Source organism: Lycium barbarum, chromosome 3 (genome assembly GCF_019175385.1).
Source record: "Lycium barbarum isolate Lr01 chromosome 3, ASM1917538v2, whole genome shotgun sequence".
In the NCBI taxonomy this organism is placed as follows: Eukaryota; Viridiplantae; Streptophyta; class Magnoliopsida; order Solanales; family Solanaceae; genus Lycium; species Lycium barbarum.
Window position 1 is genome coordinate 72,028,808 of NC_083339.1, and position 10,088 is coordinate 72,038,895.

The window sequence follows — 10,088 nt, forward strand, 5'->3', positions numbered from 1 at the left end:
GCCATTTGCAACCGCATACTAGTAGGCCTAGGCATCCCTAGTCCTGATTGCTTATAGATCGCAAGTGGATTTAGATTAATGCTAGCCCCATTATCACAAAGAGATCTTGCAAAGTCATGGTGAAAGCCCATGGATCTTCCTTCTTTCGAACCTTGGTTGCGGAGATGATAGAACTTATACGATGAGGGACACTTACCGTTTCATTTTTGATGGGCTTCTCCTTTGTTGTCAAATCTTTCAAATACATAGCAAAATCCGGCATCTTTTTAAAAGAATCTAGGAATGGAATGTTTATGGATAGTTGCTTCAATTGATCATAGAACCTTTGACACTTGGCATCTTCAGTTTTCTTCACCAAACGTTGAGGTAAGGGAGATGAAGATTTAAAAAGTTAAGGGCGTAAGTTCCCCCGTCACCTTACCACTTTCTTACCCTCACTTTTTGAAGTAGTTTCCCACTTCGAGTAGTGATACCATTGCACTTAGATATTGGATCACCTCTACTACCCTTTGGGTTCGGGATTGTGACGCTTGGGAGTTTCCCTCTTTGTGGAGGTCGAGAAAGATCTCTCATTTGTGATTCTAGCTTTTGAATGGAAGCGGTATGCGAATGCTCAACTTCGATCAAGCCCTTGATCGGCTTATCAGACTTTTCTTGATTTTCCAATACTCGCTCAAGCATGCTTTCCAATTTCGAATTCCCTTCATCATTCGAAGGGCCCTCTCACCAATTTTATGAGTTGGAAGATTATCCCTACCGTGGAACATAGGGATTGGAGATCTGATTTATGAAACTATTGTTATTGTTGAAGTTCCCTTGATTCGAACCACCATGATCATTTCTTCCATAATGATGACCTTGTCCTTCCGGTCGAGGTTGCCATTGATTTTGATAACCGTAGCCCTGATAGTTTTGTCTTTGATAACCCCCGTGAGAGTTATTAACATAATTAGCAACTTTATATTGTATCGGGTGTCCCTCCTTATATGGAGCTTCTTAAGTTTAATACAGGCCATTCGGTAGAGGTTGCGTCTCCTCTACCGCATTCACCTTCTTGGTATCATCTTCCGTGAACCTCTTGGTTAACAAGCTAATTTTGGTAGCAAGGTTCGCACTTGTTTGGTCCGTCTCCTGATTTTCCTTCACCATAGTGTTGAACAACGGAGCCCCATATGTCATACCATCCATTCCACCGAGTGTCATGCTTGATTATGTGTAGTAAGCTTTGTCAAGCAATTGGTTGATTCTAGCAAAAGTCTTATCCATGAAATACCCACCGGCTGCATTGTTTGCCACAGATTGAGTCCTAGGATCTGAACCCGTGTAGCATTTCTCCATCAATATGTTATTCGGAAAACCATGATTCGGAGACCTCATCAAATATTGCTTGAACCTCTCCCAAGCTTCATAAGTTGTTCCCCCAGAAGTTGCCTGAATTCAAAAATCTTGTCTCTAAGTTCGGCCTTCTTACTCAGAGGAAACCATTTCTTGAGAAAAACATTCATTAACTCGACCCATGTATGAATGGAATTGTGGGGAAACTTCTCAAACCAAGTTTTTGCTTCGCCGGCTAAAGAGTATTTGAAAACCCTCCACCTAATTGCATCTTGAGCTACATTGTTCTGCTTGTGTATCTTGTAGACACGTAATTTTGACCCTCCCTGTGTGTTTCACCTTATAGTTTTTAAATATTTCTTTTAATTTTAAGTTTGACGTGTCGATTTTATTCTATTTTTATTTAGTAGGCTTATTTGCGAAAATCAAAAAGAACAAAAATATTTGCTATTTTTAGAGTATAAGTTTTGCGTTTAAAAGAAAGAAAAATTACAAAAACATGCTTTATAGGTTTTAATTTTGCTTAGCCAGTTATTTATTTTAAGATAGTATTTTTTTTTAGTTATCTAGAAATAGTTATTAAATATTTCTTGGTTTACATTAACACAAAGGATAAATAAAAAAAGAAAAGAAAAGAAGAAGATGACAAAAAGGGAGAAAGGGGCAAATGGGACTATACCACCTTATCACAAAATGACAAAAGTTATAACAAATTTTATCAAAAAAAAAAAAAAGGGAGGAACACGTGAATAGGAGGGGAATTTTATTTTGGGGTGGTCCCCATAATCATTTTTGATAAAAAAAGAATACACATCAGATGAGAAGGTGGAGATTTATTATTTTTAGATAGGGAAATAGGTGGGGCCCACACATAAAGAAAAACAAAAATCTATATCTATATATATAAAAAATGAGAGGTACAAGCAATGTGGTTAAGCCAAGTGGCAAGCTAATAACAAGCCACTTGGCAATTTTAAGATAAAGTTAATGAGAATTACGACAAAGGTTTTTATAATTATTAACAAATTCCTTAATTGATGAATTAATTAATTTTATAACTGAAAATAAAGTTTTAATTTTTTAATATAAAGCTAGCATAATGACCTAAAACAACTACTCATCTTTATCATTAGCATCGTAATTTTAGGACTTTTCAAATTCAAACTATCTCTTTCAATAAGCCAATTAATGACATTTTATAAATCTATATCTATCTATATCTATATATATATAAAAGGAGAGGTACAAGCAATGTGATTAAGCCAAGTGGCAAGTTAATAACAAGCCACTTGGCAATTTTAAGACAAAGTTAATGAGAATTAGGACAAAGGTTTTTATAATTATTATCAAATTCCTTAATTGATGAATTAATTAATTTTATAACTGAAAATAAAGTTTTAATTTTTTAATATAAAGCTAGCATAATGACCTAAAACAACTACTCATCTTTATCATTAGCATCGTAATTTTAGGACTTTTCAAATTCAAACTATCTCTTTCAATAAGCCAATTAATGACATTTTATAAATCTATATCTATCTATCTATCTATATATATATATATATATATATATATATATATATATATATATATATATATATATATATATATATATATATAATAGGAGAGGTAGAAGCAACGTGGTTAAGACAAGTGGCAGGCTAATAACAAGCCACTGGACAATTTTAAGGCAATGTTTGTCTTTCCTGTAATAACATATAATAAAAAATAAAATTTAGAAGATTTGAAATTTGAAATTGGAAGATAAAATCTTTTAAATTTAAATTAAACGATAAAGTAGAATCCATAGCCATTAAACGATAAAGTAGATTTGAAAATATATATATATATATATATATATATATATATATATATATATATATATATATATATATATATATATATATATATATATATATAATAGGAGAGGTAGAAGCAACGTGGTTAAGACAAGTGGCAGGCTAATAACAAGCCACTGGACAATTTTAAGGCAATGTTTGTCTTTCCTGTAATAACATATAATAAAAAATAAAATTTAGAAGATTTGAAATTTGAAATTGGAAGATAAAATCTTTTAAATTTAAATTAAACGATAAAGTAGAATCCATAGCCATTAAACGATAAAGTAGATTTGAAAATGACATTTCTTAGTTGCGGTAAGTTATCAACCGTAGCTTCTTTATTATTTATTTATATAAAATTAAGCTTATCAAGAAAATATAAAACATGCACTTTCCGGATAAACAAAATTTAAAGTGAGAAAAATTTGATGTGTAACAGAATTAATTAAATTTTCTCTTTTAATAAAAATAATAAAAAGTACATGTTTTAACTTTCCATGATAATTGAAGAAAAAAAAATCAAATTTGAACTTAAAGTTAATTATTAAAAACAAATATTATATATAAGATCCACTAGATAATAATCATAAAAGTGATCATAGTAATCATCTACTAAACTCACGTGACATTCAAGAATAATAATCATAATCCGAAATGTAAATAATATATATGTTGCATTTTTTTGGATAATTGTTATGATATTGTTGGGAAAAAATAATGAACTATTAATGATATTTTACATATACAGTAAGGGAAAAAAGGTGAAGACAAAAATAAATAGAGTGGAGAAAATTCACCACTTCATAGTTATGTTGGTTTTTGAAGTTCAAACAGAAAGATATAATTAATATAATAGGTATAATTCATAAATAATTAATGATTAAGTACTTATAGTATTAATCTAACATTATCTCTTCGATGTGATAACAAAAAAAAATAGAGTATTACTCTGTCAGGAATTTTTTGAATTTGAATCTATCTTATCTTGAATATCTATCCATATTTCCATACACCTATATAAAGTTAGCTAGAGTTAAGAAGATTTGTACTTTCAAAAATTAAACAATAACTTATTTATTTTTTCGTTTTTTTCTTTCTGATTCTTTTTATTTAACCTATGTTTAAAAGCCCAGCTTTTATAGAGCTGTTTTCTATTCCGAAAATCTCTAATTTATTGTTGATTGATGTTGTAGAAGCTGAATAAGACTTCTTCAAGAGGCCTATTTGCCAACATAGCTATAGAAATGGAGAAACAAGATCATTATGGAAGATTAGAGCAAAGAAACTGAACAGGGTAAGCCTACAACACATATGAAAGCAAAAAAAAAAATTACTTTGATTTGTATAATCAAAACTGACCTGTTTTTCCTTTTTACTGGAAGGTTTATAGTTTTCTTGCCACATTTGAAGGTGCTTTATCTTTTGGAGCAAGAATGAAATATGCAAGCGCGATCAGTGTGTTAGTGATTTTTTTTTATTTCTCTACATGAGTTGCACTTTAAGATTGAATTATTATTTTAATTCTATGCGACAAATTTTCATTATTTCCTTATTTTTTGAAATACTCGACAAACATATACTTCGAGCGCACTATTAAATGAATCAATGAAACTTGAATTAGATGGAGGAGGTATGAAACAAATCGAGAATTTTGACTCTTATCTCCTTCTTAGGGGAAGAAGTCAAGGAGATCAGGTTAACTTCTAACTTTTCGTACATACGGTCTTTTTGTAGTATTATTTATTTTTTAAAATCTTTGGATATATAAAATATTTGCAACATCAAAATTTCCTTTCTTGGATCACGAAATTTTAGTCATTACTTCAACTTTTTAATTCAAAATCTTGATACGATATTAACATGACAATAAGTTGGATTACCTACATTTTAGACGATTAAAATGATAAAGATAAGATTAAGAATAAATTTAAAATGAATGAAACCTTATACTTTTTGTCTTTATTTATTAAAATATACAATTTAATTAGATATTAAAAGGTAGTAATCGATACAAAAATAAAATTTGTGCTAGCCTCTTAATTCCATGTTAAAGTGTAATACTTCACCCCTTTTTTTCATTAAATTTATTTTTATGGATTCGTGTATACTTGCTAATCTTATCCGATATAGATATATGGAAATTTAGCACATATTTCAGTTTATATTAAATTAGATATTTACAACATATTAAATTAATTAGAATTCTCATACAATTAAGACAGAAATAATGAATGGCTTATATGAATGAATAACAGAACATATCATGCTTGCTGTACTTAAAACTTATCCGCAATTTAAGGTGAAAAATAATTTTTGAGACTTTAAGTTGAAGATAAACATATTTCTAATTCTCTCTCATTATCATATTTATCTGCAATTTGAATTTGAATTTAAAATAAACCTTTTATGAACTTAAATTGAATATATTTTTTTTGAAGTCTTTTTATCATTATTTTACTTTTCTGCAATTAGAATTGAGTTAAAAAATAAATTATTTATGAATTAAATTGAAGATAAGTACTTTTTGTTTCATTATAATTATCGTTCTTATCAACAATTTGAATATCTGTTGAATATTAAATCTTATATGAATTTAAATTGATGATAACTATTTTTTAAAATTCTGTACCATTATCCTACTTATAAGAAATTTTATTTTACTTAAATAAATAAATTATCTATTAATTAAATTGAAGGTAAATATCCTTTTTAATTCTTTTTCATTGTCCTGCACTTTTGTGGTTTCATTAATTAGATGACAATTCTTACAGCAAATTGAATACCCAATTAAAATCCTTTTATGTTTACACTTCATTTTTGGTAATTTTTTGCTACCAAGTAACAATAAGCACAAGAACATACAGAAGCTGGATATATGCTTCAGAATGATATATTCTCCGTTCTTTCATTCGTGTTCGTATTTTTATTAATAAACCCCTTTTTTCCTGTAAAAGTTCCTTTAATATAGATTACTGACTCTTACTTTTATTTTATTTTTTAAAATAGATATGTTTGAAGTATAATATTTTTAAAATAATTAAAGTGCATGCATAAATGTATCATGAACTATAATTAGTATTCAACTAAAGAGTAGGAGAGTTTAACTTTAAATTCTCCTACTCTGCAGTAATATGCTATAATTTAACAAAACTAAGTAATTAGTAAGTATATACTAGAGATGTGTATTATTATATGGTTTAAAAACAAATAAAATCAATTGTGATATGTACAAGAATAACTTAAAAGGAGGTTACATACTTAATATTTTTAAGAATATATAATTTTCAGCATGCAAAGAATTTATCCAAATGCAAGATTTACTATGTGGTTAACACTCATAAAAATAGTTGTTATCTGCTACAGATTAAATAAATGGGGTTTAAGTTGATTTTTGTTGTTCACTCTTTCCTTTTTAATAGAATAGAAGTATCTATCAATTTATCTGTACATTGGTTGAAAGAGTCACCATTTGTTTCAAGTTATTTTTTGGTTTTCATCGTATTTCATATTATAAAAATGTCATGACAAAGGACAGAGACATGACTTTTCTGTGAGAGTCGAATGAAGAATTTTGTATGATTCATGTACAAATGAATGATTGAATGTGGCTATCTCATGTGATGAAATATTTTTTGCTCTAATTTGTGTTATTTTCTCCATCATTTTGTTACATAGGTTAATCAACCGTCTTGAACTTTTCATTGATATCTCCAGATAAATCATATAGTAAGTTCTCTTTTTTGTAAATCTTCTATTTCAATTTACAATGCAAGTCATATTGCTTAGTTATTTTCCTGTTATATTGGCGGGAAAGAAAAATAAAAATTGATAATAATATTCCATTTCAGTGTACAGATCATAATCTTCTATTTTTTGTTAAACTTTGATGCAGACTTTTTGGATCCTTAGAAGTATTCGATAATACTTTAGACTACAGTAAGAAAGAAGCATTGGATAATTATGCATAGTTTAGAATTGAAAGTTCCAAAACTTACAGATGTAGGAAAAATTAATAACTTAGTCTAAAAATATAAAATTATTATAGAACTTATTGAATTGAATAATGAAACAATTCCAAGTAATAGAGTAAAATTTTAAAATATAATTAAATACATATGAGATTTTAATTAACTAAAATAAACGTTTATATTGAAAGTAAAATGGAAAGCAATGTCAAGCTGCATATTTGGGTAAAAACTTACGGTCATTTATCTGGGGAAGTGATATAAAATAAAATACACTACTATTCGTTGGTCCATTGTTGTAATAAAATAAGTAAATAGTACTGAAACGTTGGGAGATCATGCAAATTGGAGGTGATTAGTTATTTATTGAGAAAATGGTAAAAAAAAATAAAAATGAGGGAATAAATTATTTCCATACTTCACTCAAAATGTTTGCCTTAGTACTTTTAAGAAGTAACTTATCAGAGTTAGTACTCTTAAGAAGTAACTTATCAGAGTATAAGATTTATTTGCATTTGAAATTAAAAATATCTTAAACTATATTATAATAAAATATATTTTCAATATAGAACCAAAATTTAAAATATTGGATATAAATAAATTTTCTCACCACATTAAAAATTATATTCTTTTGTAATGATATGAACTTTTACATGTCATAAATCAATAATTAATCTGGATTGTTTGATGAACAAGGTTAACATAAAAAGATTTGGAGTTTTGTTAAATTAATATAATCGAATATGTTCAAATAAGTAAAATTATAATTTAATATTTCACAAATTTATTTAAATATGTTAATGATATATAATAATTTTTTTATTATGTCAAAAAAATAAGATAATAATTTTCTATGATTAGTTTCATTTGATACCTGCCGCGCATCGCGCGGGTACGAATACTAGTATATAAAATAGGAGAGGTACAAGCAATGTGGTTAAGCCAAGTGGAAAGTTAATAATAAGCCACTTGGCAATTTTAGGACAATATTTGAAATGCTTTGTAATAAAAAAGTTTAAATTTGAATTGAAAGTTAAACGCTTTTTCTTTTTAGACATTATCTTTCAACAAATCATCAATTTTTAATAATATATCTCTCTCATATATATCTCTCTCATCAATATATATATATATATATATATATATATATATATATATATATATATATATATATATATATATATAATATGAGAGATATAAGCAATGTAGTTAAGCCAAGTGACAAACTAACAACAAACCACTTGGCAAATTTAAGACAAAGTTAATGGGAAGTAGGACAAAGCAAATTTAAAAGTTAAAGTTTTAAATTTGAATTAGGAGATAAGCACTAAGAACATGTATTTAGGTTGAATAGAAAGAAATAAAATAAGTTTTCAAACTAAATTGAATTTGAAGATAAGTATCTTAGGAAGGATCATAGTTTATTATTTTAGAAGATTTTGTTGGATATCTCATTGGGCGGCGGCGATAAAATGAAGAAGTTTGAAGTTTATACTTTTACATATTTTTAATAAAATTATTCAAGGCGCCTCTACCTTTAAGGAAGCTAGAAAGACTGTGTATCGAATTGATACTAACTTACAAGTTTTTTAATTGACGTTTCAATGTCTAAATGCATTTTAAGACAAGAATTTAGAATGTTATTTGAAATCCTAATCCATTTTAAAGACCACTTAATTAAAATTTGAATTACCAACATGTTTTATGTGAGTAGTTATCTAGCTATTATACATTAAAAAATTTCAAACATTATATCTTGATAGATACACATAAATAATTGTAATCTCAAAATTTTGCTGTCGCATTTTCCTTTCAAAACATTTATTAATATTTTCTTGCAGTGATTTGTCATCTTAAGTCACCAAATTTTATTGTAGTTTGAAGGCAAAAATATCTTTTATTGGACTTTCCAATGACAAAATTAATAACATTTTTAATAGGAGAATATTTCAATGTAGTTAACTCAAGTTGCAAGTAATAATAACTTAGTACTAATAGCTAATACAAAGAACAAAAAGACAAAATAAACATACAAATGAAAAGAACTTTATAAAAATATACAAGGATCAGATTTATATGAAATTTTAGGTGAGAAAGTTCAATTTTTTTTATTAAAAAAGCAATATAATGATTAATCAAGCGAAGAGTACCAAGCAATAAAATAAAACTGAAATACTAAATAGTGCTAAAAAGAATATTGTTTGTCATAGAATTTCGTCCATACAATAAAATTTAAAAACTAAATAGTATTTGATGAATGGGAAAAGATATTAAATCATGTTAATTTAATGAAAATTCACATGATTTTTTGTTTTATTGAATCCCATAGATTTTTTCTTATTGAGTTCATTTCATTAAGAAAACAAGGAACATAATATTTATTTGATGACTAAAATTCATTTTTCTTAAATTTTAATAGAGGTGTTTTATTGAATACGCCGCACTAAATCAAGTGGAAAGATCATAAAATGCCACATGAAAATGTTTTTAAATATGTTATCATAAAATCCAAAAAATAAAAAGGAAAAAGAAAAAAAAACCTAAAATTTACAAAAATAAAATAAAAATAATGAAGGGTAGATCTACTATTTGAATTTGAGAGGAGAAATTTTATACAAAAAGTTCAATATATGAAAAAAGAACTCTATCTATTGTGTATTGATAAGAACACGGAATTGAAGTAGTAAATAAAGCTAAAAAACTATTATAAAATAAAATTGATATAATCCAATATAAGAGGGGCAGGGAGGGGGTAATAAGACTTGACTATAAAAGAAAGGTAGTCAATCGTGATATATGCATGCTGACGCTTTAAGAAAAAGCCACTTGACTAATTTAGAAAAATAATTTATGATGTAATTGATATGTTAATTTTGAATTCAAATTGTTAGATTAAACTTTGATTAATTAGTTTTTTTTTTAATTTAAATAAAAGATAAAAAGAAAA

The 10,088-nt window shown here is 27.0% G+C and overlaps 1 non-coding gene across 1 annotated transcript; it reads left to right on the top strand.

Moving 5' to 3' along the window:
- The first annotated feature begins 1,354 nt into the window (after positions 1-1,354).
- LOC132634411 (small nucleolar RNA R71) lies at positions 1,355-1,460 on the top strand. The gene has a single exon (XR_009580138.1). It is a non-coding gene; the product is annotated as a small nucleolar RNA R71 (small nucleolar RNA).
- Positions 1,461-10,088: the final 8,628 nt, after the last annotated feature.